The sequence below is a fragment of the Ursus americanus genome, chromosome 22 (genome assembly GCF_024610735.1).
Source record: "Ursus americanus isolate L20-20 chromosome 22, mUrsAme1.1.p, whole genome shotgun sequence".
Lineage (NCBI taxonomy): Eukaryota > Metazoa > Chordata > Mammalia > Carnivora > Ursidae > Ursus > Ursus americanus.
In genome coordinates this window covers 44,114,416-44,135,926 of record NC_142148.1, presented here as the reverse complement: position 1 = coordinate 44,135,926, position 21,511 = coordinate 44,114,416, and the positions used below count along the sequence as shown (strand labels likewise).

Here is a 21,511-nt window from a genome sequence, read left to right as displayed (position 1 = left end):
CGAAGTAGCAATTAACAGAAATGCTACTGATAATGCTAAAATTTAAAGGGAAACCTTCTTTGTGTATTTGAAAGATTTAAAGACCAAGGCATCTACGCTCAAGTAATGATATCATCATTCAGTTAAGTAGATGTATTTATTATATATATTTCACTAAACAGTTCAGTTTCTATAAGAGTCAGTTGTATTTTTCATATAAATAGTACTAAATTAAATTTGGGATTCTGAATTTTGAAATATCCACTGCATGTGCCATGTTCTTTCACGTCCCATGTCTTTCACAGATCGATCTCCCATCTAGGAAACCCTTTCCACACTCGTATTTCAAGGCTCAGGTAGAGATTACCTCTCTTGAAGCCTTCCTCAAGTCCTCTGAATAGAACTGCTCGACTTTCTTCGTTGCTACCATTACACTTTTCATAGTGACAATCATACTGTAATTATTTTTTTTTCTCACCTATCCCCCACCCCGGCAATCAGCTTATACAATACAAGCATGGTGAGATATTCTTTGCTTCTGCCCCAGGACTTTGTTTCTCTCTCAAGAGGTATTTGAATGAATGAATGAATGAATGAATGATCAGAGAGTTAAGATCCCATTATAAGGTTATGTTCTCCCAAATATGATCATCTGGCAAGGAGGAAAAAGGGAGGAACTGTCAGTCTTCAAAGGCAGAAAGACCAAACCAGACACTCTCTAAACAAAAAGTTGGAGTCACAGTCAGTAGCACAAATTACACTAGTTGTGCCATGAATATTAAATTGAGAGGAAACACTGTTCGATGTCAAGAGCTGCACAGAAAGGGCAGCTGTGGTAACTTGGCTATATTTCAAGTTCCCTCCTGCTGCCACACCCTAAAGCATTCAAACAGAGTAACTCTGCATCAATGATAAAATCTTGAAGAACAAGATATTTTTGTAAGGAAAAAATGAAAAATTACTTAAAAATACTCTGGATCAAATGTTTCTCAAACAATTTTGTGCACAAGAGTCCCCTGGAGCTCTTGTTAAAAACGCAGCCTATGATTTGGTAGGTCTGGCATGGGCCTGACATTCTGCATTTTCTAGCTCTCAGGTGAGGCTGATGCTGCTGGTCTATGAAGCGTCCTTTTTAAGGAGCACCTGTGGCAAGATAGATATTCTGTTTTCCTCCAACGTCCAGGTTGGACTTGTCTTACTTTTAACCAGCATACCCTTCTTACCATCCCTTGTTATAACCTAATCTTGATGGTGCTAATTATAGAAAACATTTTGAAAATTCGACTGGAAGAAATCTGTATCACCTTAAAAATCTTTAAATTGTTCTTACCTATACTCTGGTAATGCCATCGAAAGAAAATTCGTTCAGGTAGAAATTGCAGTATTTTCTATAAAACAAATTTAAAAATTGTTAAGATATAAAGAGAAAATAAACTACACATTTCATGACAGTGCTGTGTGTGTGTGTATTTCAGAAAAGAAAAAAAAAACTATTTCTAATAACATAAATAGTGCACTTGACCCTGTAGCCCATGGGAGAGTGTCTTTTACTTGCCCCAAGCAATCTTCCTTCCCTGAGTGCCTTAAAGGCATCACTGTCCCATGTTTAATTCCTCCTAAAAGAAAACAAGAAAAAGAAGGAAAAAACCCCTAAAAGGATCATTTTATCTTAATTGAATCATAGCCATTGCTTAAGTTCATATTAAAGTAATAATTTCTAAAATGCCAGATTCCCCGGTTTCTGCTTTTTCACCTTCCACTTCCCCATTCCATTATCATCATTATTAGTCTCTGGACAAGGACCAGCGTCGGAAGAAAGATGAACAACAAGGAGTATAAGATCATGAGCACATGGATGAACAACGAAATGAAATTGCTGCCAAGAATTTCTTGAAATTAATAGCTAAAAATAAGGTTAGGATTGCAGTTAGGAATTCTACCCCCTTCACCACACACATTGGAAGATACAATAAAGAATGAACGTACGATGCACAAGAGTATTTGGCTAATAAAAGCAGCTTTTCAAAAAAAAAAAAACCCAAATACCTTTTTTTTTTCCCCACTCTAAGTTTATTTTTAGTCAAGTCACTCTTGGGTCATAAGATTCTTTGTATTTTATCTGCACCTACCTTTTTAAGAAGTGTAGAAATCCAAAAACTGATCAAAATATATTTCTTGGTATTGATAACGCATCACTATTTTACCATGAAAAATCCTCATTCTAGGTTTATCTAGGCTAATACTCTAGCCTAGATTGAAAGATGAAGGTACAAAATGTATATCCAGCTCTCCTGAATAAGTATATTTCCAGGCAGCTAAGAACCTGCCTCCTCCATTTGAGCCAGCCCGAGGTTTTGCTTTGTTTTCATTTTCTTGTCTTAATGTTCCCCTGGGTCAGTGACATATACCTGTATTACTTCATTTGTTCTCATTTGACAACAATGAACGGGTAAGAACATCCACTGAGAAAAAGCATGATAGGTAAACTTCCATCAGAAGTGAGTGACTTTAAAAGGCAGACTCCTTGCTTGGCCTGGATGTTTCTCCACCCACAGCCTTGTGCTGATGGCCTCGCCTCACCATCCCTCTCACTGCAAGCACCACCTCCCCACAGAGGCCTCTCTGGGCCTTCTTTCTGGGCACCACCTCACCACTGCTCTGATGCTTTCTCTACCACCTGTTCTGTCATCTTCCTAGCCCTAAACCCTAGCTGAAGTGATCTTCACGTTCACTCATTTGAAGGCGGTATTCCCTCCCCCAGAGTAGAAGACCCACAAGAACAAGGACGCCTCTGTCTTTTCTCGGAAGTGTCCCCAGCACCAAGTGCATGGTTGGCACATAGCATGTGCTCAAATAAATACTCAGCAGAAGAATTATGCATGCTTTTTACTTGCAGAACTGTTTTGAGATTTACAAGTATCCTAATCTTTGCCTTGGTCCTCTGTTCACGTTAACATAAAATGTACCTGGGTCTTTCCTTACCACATGTCATTGACTTAACGGTATTTACATTAAAATACATTAAAATGGGTGGGCATTTTTTAAGCCCTAAACTTAGTAAGGAAAACCCAAACAAACAAACAAACAAATAAATAAATAAATAAAAGCTGTATAACTTAAAAGAACTAATTTTTCAATATTTTACAAACATAATAAAATATAAATGTATTTAGTTATGGCCTTTCTTATAAATTCTTCATAGCACACATCTACACAGATGAAAATGCTATCTAAACTACATTGAAGACTATTTCTGATTATATATATTAAAAGCAGTATGTGGCTGATCACGTGCTGACAATCACAGGAGTTCTCTCCTACATTTCCACTTCAGACTCCCTCTAGAACATGCTGGCTCAGCATCTCATAAGCCCATAACTCTAAAGGGTATCTTATATCTTCTTTTACTACGTGTTAACGCTGACATACACTCAAACACACTTATATACACACAATGGGCACATGTATATCATACCCCATTTAGTGAAAAATACCTACACACTTGATAACAAGCTTGGTATTTGAAATGTAGAAATAAAATAAATATAAATAAACTATTTAGTTCTTCCTTTTAAGGATTTCGTGATTAATGGGCAAGAGAGATGATAAAGAAAATATCATTCAGGAAAAAAAAATGCTGACAGAAATTTCTCTGAGCGGCTGCAGAGGTGAGGGGAAGAGCACCTCATCTCAGTAGAAGCTTCACAGAATGGTTCCAGGAAAAAAGGACACTTGAGCTGAGACTTACAGAATTAATTAAATTAGCCTCGTGGAGAACAGGAACAAAAGGAAGAGCATGTGTGAAGGCCAAGAGGCAAAGACAGCCTGGGACCTGAAAGGAACAGCAGCAGCAAGAGAGCCCACTTGGCTGGCAGGTAGGTAAGGAGGGGAGAAGGGCCTGGAGAGGCAGGTGATGCTATGATCTCATGGAGCACTGTGCAATCACTGAACGGATTCCAGCTGGACGGGAATTGAAGATGGCTGAGACAAAAGGCAGAGATATCAATGAAGAGGCAACGGCAGCATTTCAGAGGAGGAATGAAGTGGCCTGGACAGAGGTCAGCAAGATAAAGAGGAGAAGCATATAATAGTGATATGTAGTAGGCAAAACTGTCAAATCGGTAGTCAGAGTACTTGTGGTGAATGGAGGACTCAAGAATAACTCCCCAGCAGCTCAGCAAATGGTAATACTTCTATCTAAGATAGCAAATCTAGAAGGAATCCCAGAACTGAAGCATGTCAAGTTTGGTTCTGGACATCCTAGAATTGGAGGTGTCAATGGACTTCTTCAAGGAGATGTTCTAGACAATTAGATATATGGGCCTGGAGGGCAGAAGCAGGATTTGGATGGTAACAGGATATAGGTAGCAGCTGAACATGTGTGTGTATAAGATCCCTCTGAGAGAGCTTAAAAGGAGATAAAACGAAACTATAGAGATATCCGTGCACTGAAGTTCTCCAAAGACAATAAGGATGAAGAAGGAAGGGGCGCCTGGGTGGCTCAGTCGGTTAAGCATCTGCCTTCGGCTCAGCTCATAATCACAGGGTCCTGGGATCGAGCGCACCATCGGGCTCCCTGCTCAGTGGGGAGTCTGCTTCTCCCTCTCCCTCTGCTGCTATCCCTGCTTGTGCTCGCTCTCTCTCTCAAATAAATAAATAAAATCTTTTTTTTTTTAAAGAAGGAAGAAGGAAGAGCAGAAGCTGGAGACAAATATGCACAGGTCAAAGAAGAAAACTTGAATAATCCAGGTGTTTGCACGTTTATTTGTCTCAGAGATTAAAAATACTCATTACTATTTATATATATACTTAGTTAGAAAAAGTTAAAAGATGCTGGAAAATATAAGAAAACTGATGTAAATGAAAATATAAGAAAAGTGACTTCAGTATTAAATCAAGAGAACTCAGCATTATCTGCTGCCTGAAGAACCCATAACCTTTGTCAGTCAGACATCAACCACCAGGCAGGATCGATCAATCTATAAATTGTGCAGAGACAAATAAATGGCTTTTTTGGGGGGAAAAATCAAGTGGTCTTCACCTTGCAATATACACCAACATGTGTATTAGATGAGTAATACACAAAAGGAAGTAAGGGTAAAAACCAGGTTATGTTGTAAGTACCATTATGGTAAAAGGGAATCAGAAGAAGTAAAAATAAGTACGTTCTCTATGGAATATCTTAATAAGAACCCATGCAAACACTGTCCTAGCAACAGAATGTACAGCTCAACATGCCCATGAGCTGCAGACAAGGACACAGACAGGACTATAGGACCGAGAGAGCTGTCTACAGGTTGTGGGAAAACACCACAAGCAAAGAGAAAATCAATGACTCTGGACGTGAGAATAAGGACCAGAGTCTCAGCAGTCAGGCTGCTGCTGACCACATGAGCAACTCTAGCACCCAGAAAAAGCACGGCCTGCAGATGGCCTAGGAGGTTTCCAGACTGAAGAGAGGCCTCCATTCACATCTAAGTTTTATGGTTCTAACTCATACTTCCCTTCACTGAAAAATTTATTACACAGGCTAGTTCAGTATGTTTGATAACAGATGAATAATGATCATTGCAGGCTGAGTTCTCTGAGGATAGACACTGTGGTGGAGTTAGGAGTGCCCTGATTTACTGTAAAGGAACATCTGTGGAAGGGAAATGAGGAAGTAGGAGTGGCCAGGGAGCCTCAGACCACCATACAGAGCTAAAAGTCTCTGCCAGCTTAGCAGAAGCACCACAGCAAAGATGATGCATTAGAGGGGTCTGGTGTGCCTGAAAACGGCTAGGTCCTTGTACCACCACCTTGCTCAGTCAATGGCTGGGGATGAGAAGAGGTGATTGTGGCTGGAGAGCTGAAGGCACTGACAGCCTCGGGCTGCCAGCTAACCCTGCTCCTTGCAGCTCCGTAGCAAATTCTTTCTTGAAGGGTGATGTGAGCAGCACATCTCTCTGCCACAATAATCTTCCAATGATTAATTAGAATATTTCCAACATATTAAGAGCCTGAAGTACTAAGAGCAGGGCACCCTACTCCAGGGATACCGTCTCTGCTGACATTGTTTCTTGTCAATGAGCTGTTGCCTCATGTTGACTGAAGCCTAAGCCCCTTGAGTCCTTCCAGGCCTTCTTCTGCTTTCGACTTTGTAGTTCACTCTTCCTGAGTGAATGGCACGGCAGTGACTCAGTATCCTGCTTTCTCATGCCTTCTCCACCAAGGGCACTGTGCACCCCAGCTGCATTCTGGGATCTTCTTTTGATCCCATCCAGCCACTTGAAATTAAAACAGCGTATAGAAGATGCTGAGAGAATTACTCTACAGATTCAGGATAGATTTGATATTGGACTAGATGAATGCTTGGCAGCATGCCCACTGTTCTTCAGACCTTTACTTTAGTCAGGAAACCAATTTGGCACTGAATCATGCTTTTCAGCTTTCCAAAATACTTATCTGTCTCCTTGATTTGGGTTTATTTTCTTAATGTGCAATAGAGAAAAATGTCTTTTTAATATAAAGAAAACTAAAGAACATAGCAAGATGACGTGTATCTATACACCCACACACTGTCAGTCACCACTAGTAGTCTGCAACTTGTTCTGAGGTCAGGCCTATCATCATCACCACTTCTAGATAAAAGTTTTCTTATTTATAAAATGGATGGACTTTAAAGACACTCAAAAATAAACTCAATAAGGTTTGAATATGAAACACCACGTTTGTAGTCTGAGCTACTAAAAACATTCCCAAATGGACAGAACAAATTGATACAACAACTCAAAGGTTGAAATGTCACCCATGCTCATGCTTCTTTGTGTACCCAAATATTGCAAGGACCATTTTTATGCGTTAAAGTCTCTGAAGGCAATAAAAATAAAGCCCCATATGGCCATCTGTGTCTAACTGCTAAGCCTGTCCCTCAGAAAGTCCCAGAGGAAGCCTACCTTTGCTGAGGCAAATACATCGTGCCATTTCTACTGCAGCCGATATTCTAAGCTACACTACTGGGAATGCCACATAAAGCTACTGACATCTTGTTTGTAGTTTCACTGGAGAGTAAAATAAAAAAAATTTTTCAAGAAAGCCACACAGTGTGAATAAATATTACTTTTCCGAAAAACACATGGCTCTGTTGAATGCTCAGTGCTCAGCTGCATCTATATGGTAATCCATTATAGCACACTTGAAATCAAAATTAGGTATTACTACTGATCAGCACATCAGGGAATCTGTCATTCTTTTAACTGATTATCCATAGTTCTTTTTTCTTCAGAACCTACTGCATGACCAGAAATAATGTGAAATGTAAGCTGGAGTTTATACAAGATGCTATAGTGTACTTTAAAACTGCTGATCTTTGTTGAATTTGTGTGGGAAACATTTTTTTCCCAAATTATTACCAGATGATTGCAACATATCGCAGTCGATTCACACTTGATTTCAATTCCACTTAGAAAGGTAGGACGATGAAGAATGAGGACAAGATTACATCCTAACTCATGTGAGGTCATCTACCAAAACAATGGCCAGCTAAACTTGTTATGTCCAGAAGTAGGGAGCATGGGGTACAACTCTCCCTGAAACTAGCCAAATGACATAGGGTGCAAGGTAAAGGAAGTGCTGACAAGGGAAAAAACAGGGAGTTTGGTTTACAAGAACATTAAGTCTTAGTTACTTGACCTTTGGAGTAATAAAAGGTCAGAAAACTTCTGACAACTGGGCAGTTGGGTTTAAAGGAAACATGATGAGTACCCGAGCCACAAGGACAGTCTGGTTTCAGACAGACTCACAGGAGAAGGAGGCTGGAAGCACGGATGCTTCCAGGTAGACCTACAGAGAGGGCAACTTGTTCTTCAGCTCTCATGGGCCTAGCCACGCATCTCCTACTAGTAATGACTCGACCCTCCGGTGTGGACAAAATATCTGCATTGAACTCTGGGTGTCAACACTTGTTTGAGGACCTAAAATTGAAGAGAAAGGGGCTAAAATAAGGAACTGCATAATGTGAAATATAAGATGACTATGTTTTTAGCGAAAAAGGTAGTGCTTTTCCTCATATATGGCAATCCCTTCCAGAACAGTAGAGTACCCATCTCATGACTAGCCATTCTGTTACTGAGCGAGGAAAGCACAGCTCCACCTTGTTACATCCTCTTCAGTCTTTAAGACCAAACTGAACCATTACCTCTTCAGAAGGGTCCACTTCAACCAAACCTCTCACCACACCCCTCACCAGCATGCTTGCTAGCTAGATGGACACAGGGCCCACCCCACTGCTAGGTGCTACATTTCTTGAGAGAAGGGACCCTCTATTAGCCATCTTGTATCCCCAACTCCAAGAACAGTACCTGGCACCTCATGTTTCCTAATAAGAACTTCACGCACAATGAGATGAATGAGTGGGAAATGAAAAAGAGGAAGACAACAGGAATTCTAATTTTAGTTCACGTGTATAGGCAGACACAAGGAAATGCCCCAGTTTAGGGAAGGTGCTCACACTCTAACATGGTGGAAACACAGAACCTGACAAGTAGGTACTTGATAAAGAACTGAGCGTGGAATTGTGCTTCCAAACATTACAGTAAACCGTAATGCTTGATTTAGATCATCACTTCAGAGGCAATACTTTCCTCGTTTAAGGTAAAAATGAATGAATGAAAACACTTCAAAAGAGAGACTAAAATACAGGACAAAGACACCTAAAGGAAAAACGTAATATAATAAAAATGGAGGGACCTCTAATTTCTCCCTCCTATATTTTAGAAACCAACCAATATTAAAATGTTGAAAACCACATTAAGCAATTAAAATCCAGAAAGCGTAAAGGATCCCATCTAAGCCAAAACACTTTGAGAAATCACTGCTTAAAGCACAGACGAAATTGCAAGGAGTCAGGAGGGGGAGGGGTGGTTCCCCTCCCATGAAAGCAGAACATATCCAGAATATGTAGCAAAGGAGGAGACCGTCCTAGAGAGAAATGGAGATTCCTCCTTCTGAAAGAGATTTGCTGAAATAAGGTAATTTTTTTAAAAGAATTTCTGAGTCATGTTCTTAAAAGATCCAAGAGGACACTGAATCTTTTTTAAGATCTGGAAAAATAAAGAAAATTGTGATGCACAAATAAGTTACATGCTGAAATCAGAAAATATTACATGGAGATAAAAACAGAGAAGGGGGAATAAACCATGAGAGACTATGGACTCTGGGAAACAAATGAGGGATTCAGAGGGGAGGGGGGTGGGAGAATGAGGTAGGCTGGTGATGGGTATTAAGAAGGGCACGTATTGCATGGTGCACTGGGTGTTATACGCAAGTAATGAATCATGGAACTTTACTCAAAAACTAGGGATGTACTGTATGGTGACTAACACAATATAATTGAAAAAATTATTTAAAAAAAAAACACAGAAAGCATGAATCTCTAGTCTGCCACAAAGTCCCCCACTGTAACCCTGTGGATCACAAGGCCTCGTTGGAACTAAAGAGGTTGAACAGAGATAAATACCTAGATATAGCATCTTTAAAGTTGTAAATTCTATATATAACTAAAAATCCTACACAAATCTACAAAAGCAGAATATCTATGAAGGAACAAAAATCAGGTTAATAGTCCTTTTCTCTGCAACATTAAGCTCCAGAAGACAGTGTGGTCAATGGCTCACTGTAGGCTAAGCCAAGTAGAATGGGCACCAGAATACCACCCATATGGAGAACTGAAGTCCCAAAGTAGACCAGGTCCTTAGATAACAATCAGTACATGATAAAGAGAGCTAGACTAAACTATAGCTATTTTAAAAAGAAAACAAAATTCAAAATTTTGAGGAAAAAAAAAAGATTATGATTCAGAAAGCAGATAGCCAGATTTATATGTTTGAATCTAAAAGAAAGCTATTCTAGAGCTGGAAGTATAGCAGCCACATATCTTCCTTCCTTGACATATGAAGCAAATTCATATTCCAGCAAATACAGAGATTAATTAAACAATCCAAATACAAAGGTGTGAAGGTCTAAACCCTGTGACAGGGAGCTATATTTATATAATAGGAGTTAAGATGGTTATGAAAACTAGAGTAAATCCCCAAAATGATTAACCTAAGAGAAATAACATTCTAAAAATATTATAGGAAAACAATCCGGATACAAAATACTTAAAATAGCTGAGAAGTGAGAAGTACAAATAATATATGGGATTAAAGTAAAAGCATGGGACTATCATCAAGTACTGCTTTACTCTTGATATGAATAATTGGAAGAAAAAAGTTCCAAATGGTACTTTGCTAATTTAAAGATAATTATTAATAGCACAGAGGATCATGGGGAAGGAAGAGAAAGCTGAATGGGAAGAAATCAGAGACAAAGACAAACCATGAGAGATTCTTGACTCTAGGAAACAAACTGAGGGTTGTGGAAAGGGACTGGGGCGAGGGCATGGGGTAACTGGGTGATGGGCATTAAGGAGGGCACGTGATGTGATGAACACTGGGTGTTATACACAACTAATGAATCACTGAACATTACATCAAAAACTAGTGATGTGCTGTATATTGGCTAACTGAATTTAAATTATAAATAAGTAAATAAATTGGCATTCTAAAAAATATTACTAAAGATAATTATTTGAATGATAGAAAATAGAAAGTATATTTTCCAAATCACAAAGTACATTCCATAAAGTGAAAGTGACCTCTCCCTCAACAGACAAAAGTAGAAAAAAACCCCAAAATGTTGATTATCACACATAAAACATCATAAATACAAATAGGTTAAATTCCTCTACCAAAGACCAAGTCATTCAGAAGTGGCTTTCAAACACAGAAAAATTAACAATAAAGCACAGAAAATGATCTATCAGGTGTGCATGGGCACAAACACACAGCAAAGTAGTATCAATAGCAAGTGAAAAGGCTTTAAGGGGAACAAAGGGAATCATTTCAAATAGATTAAAAATGTGGGGAAAAAGACAGTCTCTTCAATAAATGGTGCTGGGAAAATTGGACAGCTACATGCAAAGAAATGAAACTTGACCACTCTCTCACACCATACACAAAGATAAACTCCAAATGGATGAAAGACCTCGATGTGAGACAGGAACCCATCAAAACCCTAGAGGAGAACATAGGCTGTAACCTCTTTAACAACAGCCACAGCAACTTTTTCATGACACATCTCCAAAGGCAAGAGAAACAAAAGAAAAAAATGAACTTGTGGGACTTCATCAAGATAAAAAGCTTCTGCACAGCCAAGGAAACAGTCAAAAAAACTAAGAGGAAGCCCACGGAATGGGAGAAGATATTTGTAAATGACACTACAGATAAAAGACTAGTATCCAAGATCTACAAAGAACTTCTCAAACTCAATACACATGAAACAAATAATCAAATAAAAAAATGGGCAGAAGAGATGAACAGACACTTTTCCAATGAAGACATACAAATGGATAACAGACACATGAAAAATGCTCAAAATCATTAGCCATCAGAGAAACTCAAATCAAAACCACATTGAGATACCACCTTACGCCAGTTAAAATTGGAAAAAACTGACAAGGCAGGAAGGAACAAACGTTGGAGAGGATGTGGAGAAAGGGGATCCCTCTTACACTGTTGGTGGCAATGCAAGCTGGTACAGCCACTCTGGAAAACAGTGTGGAGATCCCTTAAAAAGTTAAAAATTGAGCTACCCTATGATCCAGCAATTGCTGTACTGGGTATTTACCCCAAAGATACAGACGGAGTGAAGAGAAGGGCCATATGCACCCCAATGTTCATAGCAACATTGTCAACAATAGACAAATTGTGGAAGGAGCCAAGATGTCCTTCAACAGATGCCTGGATGAAGAAGATGTGCTCCATATATACAATGGAATATTACTCAGCCATCAAAAAGAACGATTTCACAACATTTGCAGCAACATGGACAGGACTGGAGGAGATAATGCTAAGTGAAATAAGTCAAGCAGGAAAGACAATTATCATATGGTTTCACTCATTTATGGAACATAAGAAGTAGGAAGATCAGCAGGAGAAGAAAGGGAAGAATGAAGGGGTGGGAAAAAAAAGGGAGAAGGAACCATGACAGACTATGGACTCTGGGAAACAAACTGAGGGCTTCAGAGGGGAGGGGGTGGGGGAATGGGATAGGCTGGTGATGGTTATTAAAGAGGGCACGTATTGCATGGTGCACTGGGTGTTATACGCAACTAATGAATCATGGAACTTTACATCAAAAACTTGGGATGTACTGTATGGTGACTAACATAACATAATAAAAAAAATTTCTAAAAATTAGATTAAAAATGTAATTCACAAGTTAGTGATAATACAAACCTTTAGGCAACCAATAACACAGCATGAAAGTAAAATTAAAAAGTACATGAAAATAGGGGCGCCTGGGTAGCGCAGTCGTTAAGCGTCTGCCTTCGGCTCAGGGCGTGATCCCGGCATTCCGGGATCAAGTCCCACATCGGGCTCCTCGGCTGGGAGCCTGCTTCGTCCTCTCCCTCTCCCCTGCTGTGTTCCCTCTCTCTCTGGCTGTCTCTCTGTCACATAAATAAATAAAATATTTAAAAAAAAAACTACATGAAAATAAATGAAATGCAGTACCTTAGGGGAAATATATTTATCATAGGAGATTTTCATGCACTCTATCTTTGACAGATAAAAGAGGTCGTACACTGAAATACAACATCTCTGAATACAGTTGAGTGGTTTAATGTACATACAGAGAGACAACATTTCTCTTCACAGATTCTAACATTTATGAAAATTTACCAAGTTATTTTTCTAAGCCATGTGAATACACCCTCAAAGTAGGAGTTGTACAAGTCACAAGTAAACCCAATGCACTGCATGTCCACCTTGGAGAGTTTAAACTAAAAAAATGTGCAAGTACTTGAGGGATTTTAAAACATTCTTGTGAGCACCAATCAAGTTTAAAAAATATATATATAATTACAGACTAAAGATTATCAACAATGTGAATGCGGTAGAACAAAAACTGGTAAAAGCTGAAAAAGAGGCAAACCTGTCGAGTTTAATTATCTATAATATCAGAATGAAATAAAAATAAGTTTAGAAATAAGCTTAGAAAAGGTGATTTTAAGGAAAAGAAAAGAAAAGCAAATTCCATAACAACAAAAGCATTTCCAAGTACTGCAAATCACTAAGCTATAGATGAGGATTTGAATTGGTAGTAGTGCAGGTAATTAAAACAAGTTTCCTCTAAATCTACCGTTTATTTGACTCATTAATAAGTATTCTTAAGTGCCCTTTTTGTGCCGGGTACCGTGTGAGGGATCAGAGATAAAGCGACACAGGACATTCCTCCTGCTCTAAAAATGATAGCTCTAAGGGGAAAAGGCAAGAGCATCAGGGATGTCAGTACATGCACAAGGAAGTGAGTACCACAAGGCACACTTCCAGAGGGAGATCACCTTTGAACTGAATCCTGAAGAATACATAGCAGTAAGCTAGGCAGCGGAGGACATTTTAGGCAGACTAAACAGTAGCAGGAGAAAAACAAAAACAACCTTGCTGCTTTTCTGCCAGCAGAAGCAAAAGTAAGGTGGGTGACAAGGGATGGAGAGGCAGGCAGAGGCCAGATCAGGAAGGGCCTTGAACATTTTGGCAGGGAGTTAAGTCTTCATCTGAAAGGCCAAAGGAATCAGAATGACATTATACAAAGAGCCTTCCAGGTGGGTGAGGGAGACAGAAGGGGCAGAAGATCACAGACCAAAGGACTAGTTAGTTATCAGGATACTCCAGTAGGAGGGAAGACTGAAGCTCTAAACAAAGGATGGGGTCGTGGGAAAAAGAGGGTATTCAAGAGCACCAGCATGAGATGTACAGAACCATGGAGTGGAGAAAAGTACCATCAAGACTGATCAAAATAGACAGATAGGAAATCATTTTCATCATACTAAAAATGCAATATTCAAAAACATGGGAAGTGTAGGCACTTGATAAACTGTAAGAGGTTAGTTTTTCACTTTGCCGGAGATCATGCAAAGCTCTAATATCTTTTTAACAAAAATCAAACTGCACTAGACTCTTTATTTCTAATCAGTGACTATCCAGAGACCTTCACAAATCCCCAAATTAGTAGCATAGAATTCTACCCACATTATATGGTTTTGCTCTGAATAAAGCAATTGCTAAAACAAATTCAAGAGGAGCCTCCTTTTCACAAGGATCTTATATGGGAAATCTCAGTCACAAGCAAACATGCCATACTTTTCTGCATTTCACACAAGTGCCTATTTTCTGGCTAAAAACTGTATTTTTCAGGCCTCTTCAATTTTGGTACCAGCACAACCGGTTAACAGTTTTTGCTGTGCTTTTTTTGTTGTTGTTGTTACAAAACAAAACAAAAAAATCACTTCCAAAGAGTTTCCAAGTAAGTAATTAGAGAATTAACAAAGCATGAGTGAGATGCCACTTTGTTGTTCTTGCCATCCTAGAAACTTACAGGATTTAAATGGTTGCCTCAACATAATTAGAAAGTGTCGCAGAGGAGCAGCTGGGTGGCTCAGTCAGTTAAGCATCTGCCTTCGTTTCAGGTCATGATTCTGGGGTCCTGGGATCAAGCCCCACATGGGGCTCCCTGCTCAGCTGAGAGCCTGCCTCTCCCCCTCCCTGTGCCTCTCCATCTGCCTCATGCACATGTGCGTGCGCGCTCTCTCAAATAAATAAATAAATAAATAAATAAATAAATAAATAAATAAATAAATAAAATATTTAAAAATTAGAAAAAGAAGAAGAAGCTGTCACGGACCTGCAATCAACTCAGGACTGGCCACTCCACCAAGTTCACTCAGTGAATGCCCAAGGTCTTCAAGAACAGCTGGTGCACTGCATGCAGACTTTAAGCCAGACTCTCCTTTCAACCTGGCCAGTGTTACAAACACATCAAACACCAGGTGTCACTCTGTAACAGACACCACACTACACATCCAAACAAAACAAGCCATAGAAAATGTAGACAGGCTGGTGATGGGTAGTTAAGGAGGGCACGTATTGCATGTGCACTGGGTGTTATAAGCAAGTAATGAATCATGTAACTTTAAAAAATTAATTAATAAAATTTTTTAAAAAAGAAAATGTAGAGCATATGTTTGTACAACTCTCTCCTGAATTTATAAAAAAGAAACCAACGCATCCAAATAGTGTTAACACACTAATCCAAATCAATTAAAAGGGAAAGAAAAAGCTCTTTACATATCTTCTGCTCTTCTAACAATAAATACAACATGCTACTGTGACTTTTCCATATATTTAGCCCTGAGGCCGTTTCTACCATCTGCCCTTAAAGGGTCTTTGGAAGCATTTGCTAGTGCTGCCTTCCAGGGGACCTGTTCTGAGGGTGTCAGTTACCAACGAGTCAAGCAGCACACTACATGAGAGGGGCCACATGCCAGGAAGCTCAGGGCATCTGGGTTCCAACAGATAATCACCAGAATGTAATTTCAGACTTCCCCAAACATGTCTCCAGTTTCCCTCCCCGCAAGGTGAATTGAGTAATTCAGTATATCTTGTTGGATCAACCCCAAGTTTCTCACCTATAAGTTTCAAGGCATAAAGAAAACTGTAGTCTTAAATATTAAATTTAGAAGTTAAAAATTACCATTGAAAATGGTTCCTTTCAACTCAGACACTTGTAGTTTAAGTCAAATTATTAACATGCTGTAATAAGATAATCAAATTTTAACCACAAGCAACACATTCAAAGAATCCCCAGAAAGGATTCGATGTTTTTATTTTGTTTCCATCTTCCCATTTGCAGAGATCATAAACATTTCATGATTCAAAGCAGACACCAGTATAACCACAGGCTATAGAAATGAAAGGTCCGGGCCCTACGTTTTATTATTCCCCCAGTATCTGTTACTGAGCACAGAATGGAGAAATGATTTCTGAGCTAACTCACCACCACTGGGAACATATGAGACAAATGAGAAAGGGCACCACTGGCCGTCCGGGCCTCTACTGTGATCCCTGCACAGGGACCTCAAGGAATATCATGCAGCAGGTCACACTATATCATAACAATACTGCTATCATCTGGAGTTGCTCCCATCCAAGCCTCAACATTAATAAAAACAAGTATGACTAATGCTATGAAGACAGAGCAATTACGTACATACCTCTCTTATCATTTAAAATACATATAACATATTAAAATATACCCCTGATGTCACGAAAAAGTGACCGAACATTTTGCTCAGGACAACCAGTGGCACTGATTTTGCTCATCAACTGGAATTCAGGATAGCTTTGGAGATTGGAGATGGGTGTCTCTACTGGCTGTTATTATTAGAATGTTCTCCAGGGAACGAGAACTAACACTAGGTTTGTTTTGTTGTTTGTTGGTTTTTTCCAATTGTAATCAGCCATTTAGAATTATTGCAATGACCCAGGAGCTGCATTCAAAGTTGGCATCATTCTTTTAAGGGAAAAAACAAAATCCATGGAAGTATCCAAATATTTGAAATCCTCAATAAGAACTTAAATTCCAAGGATTTAAGAAGAATCTGTTTTTCTTGTTCATTTTATTTGTTCTTGTCCCTCCTCCCCTCAATAAGAGTAAAGTGGACCTTGTGGAAAAAAGAATAAAAAGCAATAACAACATGAGAGGTTTGTGGAAGGAAGTCCTTCACTCAGCATGAGAAGGAGGGAGTAGTGTGCAAGTATGTTTGCACACTGGACCGTCTGAAATAAGTCATGACAAATAAAGCAAAAGAAAGCAGGGGCTGTGGAAGCCAGCTAATTGCAAAACTACAATTCTGCTGTCTTGCTATGCGGTATTTGCACATAAGAAAAGGCCTTAGCTATTATATAAAGAAAGCAGAAGGACTGTGACTTAATCCTGCTGGATACCTGCCCTAAATGTGCTGGTCTGTCTATGATTCAGCCCAAGCTTTTCCACCGAACCTCTGCAGGAGCTTTGGATTCATGTTCATCTGCAAAGAGTTATCAAAGATGTGCAGTTCCACCAAAGGAAGAAGAAAGAAGGTGGGGGAAGAAAGGAGGTGGGGGGAGAATGGGGCGGAAATGGAAACAAACATCTCAGAATTATTTGTAATCCTAATATATTCATAATTCTAGTTTTTCTTCAGGAAATTCTTCTCTGTTATTAACATCTGAGGTAGGATAATGCTATTAAGTGTGAAAAGTTAGAAATAATTTCCATATATATTGGCAAAAATATCAAAATTCAAATTACTGATTGCAAATACAAACCAACTGGACAGAGAGTGAAAACCCGTCATTCATTTCACCTTCTTGTGCACAACTCTGGGCACTGCACTGGGTCCAGTTGTGTTATTATCAGAAAAGCTAGTAAAAATCCTTTCCCCCTATTTTGAGGAAAAGAATCAGAGGCTAAACCCACTATCCATATAAGCTCACTTGGAGCAATAAAGAACAAGAGAAGCAGTGTTGAATTCCATCAAAGTAAGACAGCTTCCACCACAGTCCCGGATTCACGGCCGGTCAACTCTGACTCCCAAACTAACTAGACACACCGAGACTCCACATGCACGAGTCCTGCCTCCAATCCAGCATCACCTCTACACCACGGAGAAGGAAGGGAGATGGTAGGTAGGAGGCCTAGAGTAAATTTCAAACAACCAAACTTCATCTTTGATAGTAAAGGAAAACCAAACACTAGTGACCATAGACTACTCCCCAGCCTCCGTGTGCCCCTGAAGCTCCCCACAGATCATCGGCACTCTCTGCGTAGCTCACCTGCTGCAGTTTGCTCCTAGTACCCATGCCTCTCTGAACTCTATCTCCCCCACTGAAGCAACGGAGAAGAAGAAACAGCATACATCTTCTGAAATGACACAGTAAGTATTTTCTTTATCTGGCGGTGAGGTGAGCGAGTGCAGGGAAGATGGGAGCTGTGATGGGGAGATGAAGTACTCCTTAATTTGGCCATTATTTAAAGTATTATTTTCATCCTAAAACAAGCATGAGAAGAGTAGAGTGAATTTGTGTGTGGCTTTTCAATTTTGTTTGCATAAGGCCACTTTGGAAGCATGCTTCCCCCCAGCCAATGGCACTTTGGTAACAAAGCCTGAGAAGCCAAGGGAAACCATTTCAGTAAAACCCTAAACGTTAAGTCCCCTGCTCTACGAGGACACAAATGTGCTAAGGATTTAACCAAGTGTTTAACAAAGAGAAATAAAGTAACAAGGCTCTGTTGATAGACTATCGAGCTTCTCTGTCCAATCAGCAGCCACGAGGCACATGAAGCTATTTAATTTTAAAGTGTAAATCAAATGAGATTACTTAAAATTAAAACGTCAGTCAGTCAGTCACAATAGCCATATTTCAAGCACTGAGCAGCCCACATAGCTAGTGGTTACCTAATTGGATAGCACCGATACAGAACATTCCCATCATTGCAGAGAGTTCTACTGAACAGAGCTGCCCTACAGAAAAAGCAACTGCCATGTTTAGATCTGCAAAAGCTAGTCAGAGTCAAGTTGATTTAATATTTAAAACTAAATGGAAGCATGCAATTAAATTTCATGCTAAAAGACTTGCCTGTGAACTTCCTGATTTGTAGTGTCCTAGGTTGGTAGAGCTTCAAGAGACCTCAGGGCTATCCAGGCCCAGTCCTTCCCGTTATACACATGGAAGCCAATGTAAAGAAAGGGCCAGGACCCACCTCAAGGCCACACAGCTCAGCAGCATCAATGCCTGATCTAAAGCTACCTTCTTCCCATATCTTTTGTCCAGAGAGTTTTAGGTGAGGAAGAAATATGTTTTGAACATAAAAATAACAAATAACCCCATGGGAGATAAGATGAGAATTTAAGAGGCTTTAATCCAACAATAAATATAAACAGGTGCAAGTCACTGTGGGAGCGGGAGCCAGGGTGGGGGCTACAAGGGATTACACACAATGGTTGCTGCCTGAGTCTTTACAGTCTCATCAGGAAGCTAAGGCAGAGCCACCTTCAGGGGAAACTAAGAACATCCAGCTAGAATGAAATGGTAACACAGGAGTGTATTGTACAAGTTCACAGAAAAAAATGGGCACCTCTAGCTGGAGTTGCCAGAAGAAATCAGTAGGTCTGAACAGAGCCGGAAAGTAGGAGCCAGAAGACCAGGAGAGCAAAGGGCAGTCCCCAAAAAGAGAATTGCATAAGCCAGGAGGCAGAAGTAAAACTATGCAAAAAGAGGTAAAGGGGCAGTAAGCAAAGCAGAATGTGTGTGAGAGAGCACTTCCACAGAACAACACCCCCAACAACATGTACAAGAAAAACAGGCGGGGACCCTGCAGGAGTTCAGTGTTAGCCCGGTTCAGGCCACACTATAGCAAGTTATAAAGAACCTGTGCAGGTCTCTAGGAAGGAAAAAACGGCTTATTGAATCTGGTGGGGTAATTTGGATAAATCTAACACTAAGCAGTCTAGAAGTCAAATGTCCTGTATATCTGTGATGCCTAACTCTGTGATCTTTGAAAACAGATGAGTAGCATTCAGAGGTCAGAACATGTGTAAGCCTTGAACTTAAACCTCTCCTGTCAATGTATTTTTTAATTGGGGTGAGGGGGTGGAGGAAAGGAAACACCTTGCTATCAAATTCTAGAATTTTCTTAACCTTGAACGGAAAACTCCAAACGAATGCATTTCTGTACCAAAGGCATATGACACGGCAGACATCTTGAAACAATATCTCCGAATGAACTATATGCTCTCATTTTCTGTATTCTTGATGCTCTGACATCTGGGACCTTGCTGACCTCACAGGGACTGCCCCTCCCAGGGTTAGCCAAATTGTACACACATGCTTTTGACAGGCAAACCAACCAATCCAAAATCCATTCCCACAACAACCTCCTTTTATTGGCTCTCAGACTTGGGACACTCTCCTCCTGCTCAAATCACCTGAGGACTGGGAACTAGACCACTAGGGGACCCCTCTACAGCCCAGAGCCTGCTAAAATTATTCCAACTATCCAATTCTAAACCTGCTTTAGCTTGCTTACCTTGCCTTGCCCATTCCTTCCCTCAAAAACCACAATGAAGACTCCCACCCTCAGCTCCCCCCTCTTTGCCTGCTCTCTGTGTGCTCTCTGGTTCCCTCTTCATAGCCCTGCTGGCAGGCCATGCCTCCTGTTTCTATTGTACTCCTGTGCAGTACAGTAAACATTGCTTCCTTCATGGCAATCATTTTCATGTCTGTGTGCCTGTCTTACCACACCTGATTAAAACAAATCCCACATACCATTAAAACCAGCTCTCAACTACCAAATACAGAAAGTTCTCAGTCATTTGACCTTGAAACCCATTCACCAGGTGCCTTACATTTGTACACCAGCCCTCCTTTTTCTGTGCAGGTACCGACCTCAAGGGCTGCCACCAAAAGTATCACTTCTACAAAGGGCCATTCAGAATTTTCTGTGACTCAGAAGGTCATTACTGGAGCTCTGGCATAAGTTCATTGTTACCAGTGGACACTTCCGCTAGTATAAAATGTAATGTATGCCCAATGTGGGCAGGGGCTTCTGTCTGACTTGCCCACCGCCATATCTCCAGCACCTAGAAATGTGCCTGAAACACGTACCTGGCATCTAATAAATGTGTGTAATAAATTAATGAACTATACAAAAACAGATACATATTGGTAGATATGGCCTATGCAATACAGCTTCAAAAGCAGGAGAGTACTGAGACTCCTACATGGTAGGTGGTATGGCACTGAGTTAAGAAAATGGGATCTACAATCAGACCAGAGGTTAAATCTCTATCTACCATTTGATAGATGTGCAATCTTAGACACGTCACCTATAAAAACAAAGACCCCAGTCTTCCATTGATGAAAACTGGGAAGACAGAATCCACTTCAGAAGGAAAGGATGACACAGGATGGCCATGTACAACACTTATATTGTGGTAAGATGACAATGAAATACATTTTATGGGGTCCCGTCATCCCCCACTGCCATTTGAAACACATGGCAATGATAAATGAAATATATTTTTAAACGAAGAGTAAAATTAACAAGTGAACCTCCATAAAAAAAAAAAAGAAAGAAAAGAAAAGTGACAAACATCCCCATGAAGCAGCAACCACAGAAACTCCAAGTGATGCACAGATTTGAAGCTGCAGGCAAAGGTGTCTGGAGGTCAACTGCAAGGAGTACAAGTGCTTCGGCTGGCTACAGAGACCGACAGAAAGGCCTGCTCGCTGCCTGAAACCTCAACTTCAGCTGAGCTGGCAGCCTTGATTGCACACCACTTGCTTCATCAGAGCACTGTAAGGTCTCTGGTAGCTCATGACATCTAAACACTACTGCCTCCCTTTGCAAAGGTTCCCTTCCAGATCATCCCTGACTTACAGAGACAGGCAGCAGGTCTCCCTACACACTTTCCTTCCAAGCCTTCCAAACTCTCTTGTCTCTCTGCTTTCTTCCAATCCATGTTTTTTTTTTAAGATTTTATTTATTTATTCGACAGAGATAGAGACAGCCAGCGAGAGAGGGAACACAAGCAGGGGGAGTGGGAGAGGAAGAAGCAGGCTCATAGCAG

The 21,511-nt window shown here is 40.2% G+C and overlaps 1 pseudogene across 1 annotated transcript in view; it reads right to left on the bottom strand.

Moving 5' to 3' along the window:
* Positions 1–21,511, bottom strand: part of LOC123778722 (ral GTPase-activating protein subunit alpha-2-like) — a 104,202-nt pseudogene that overhangs the window by 43,840 nt on the left and 38,851 nt on the right. Inside the window, exon 4 of the transcript XR_015720970.1 lies at positions 1,310–1,367. The product of XR_015720970.1 is annotated as a ral GTPase-activating protein subunit alpha-2-like (transcript). The remainder of the gene's footprint in view (positions 1–1,309; positions 1,368–21,511) is intronic.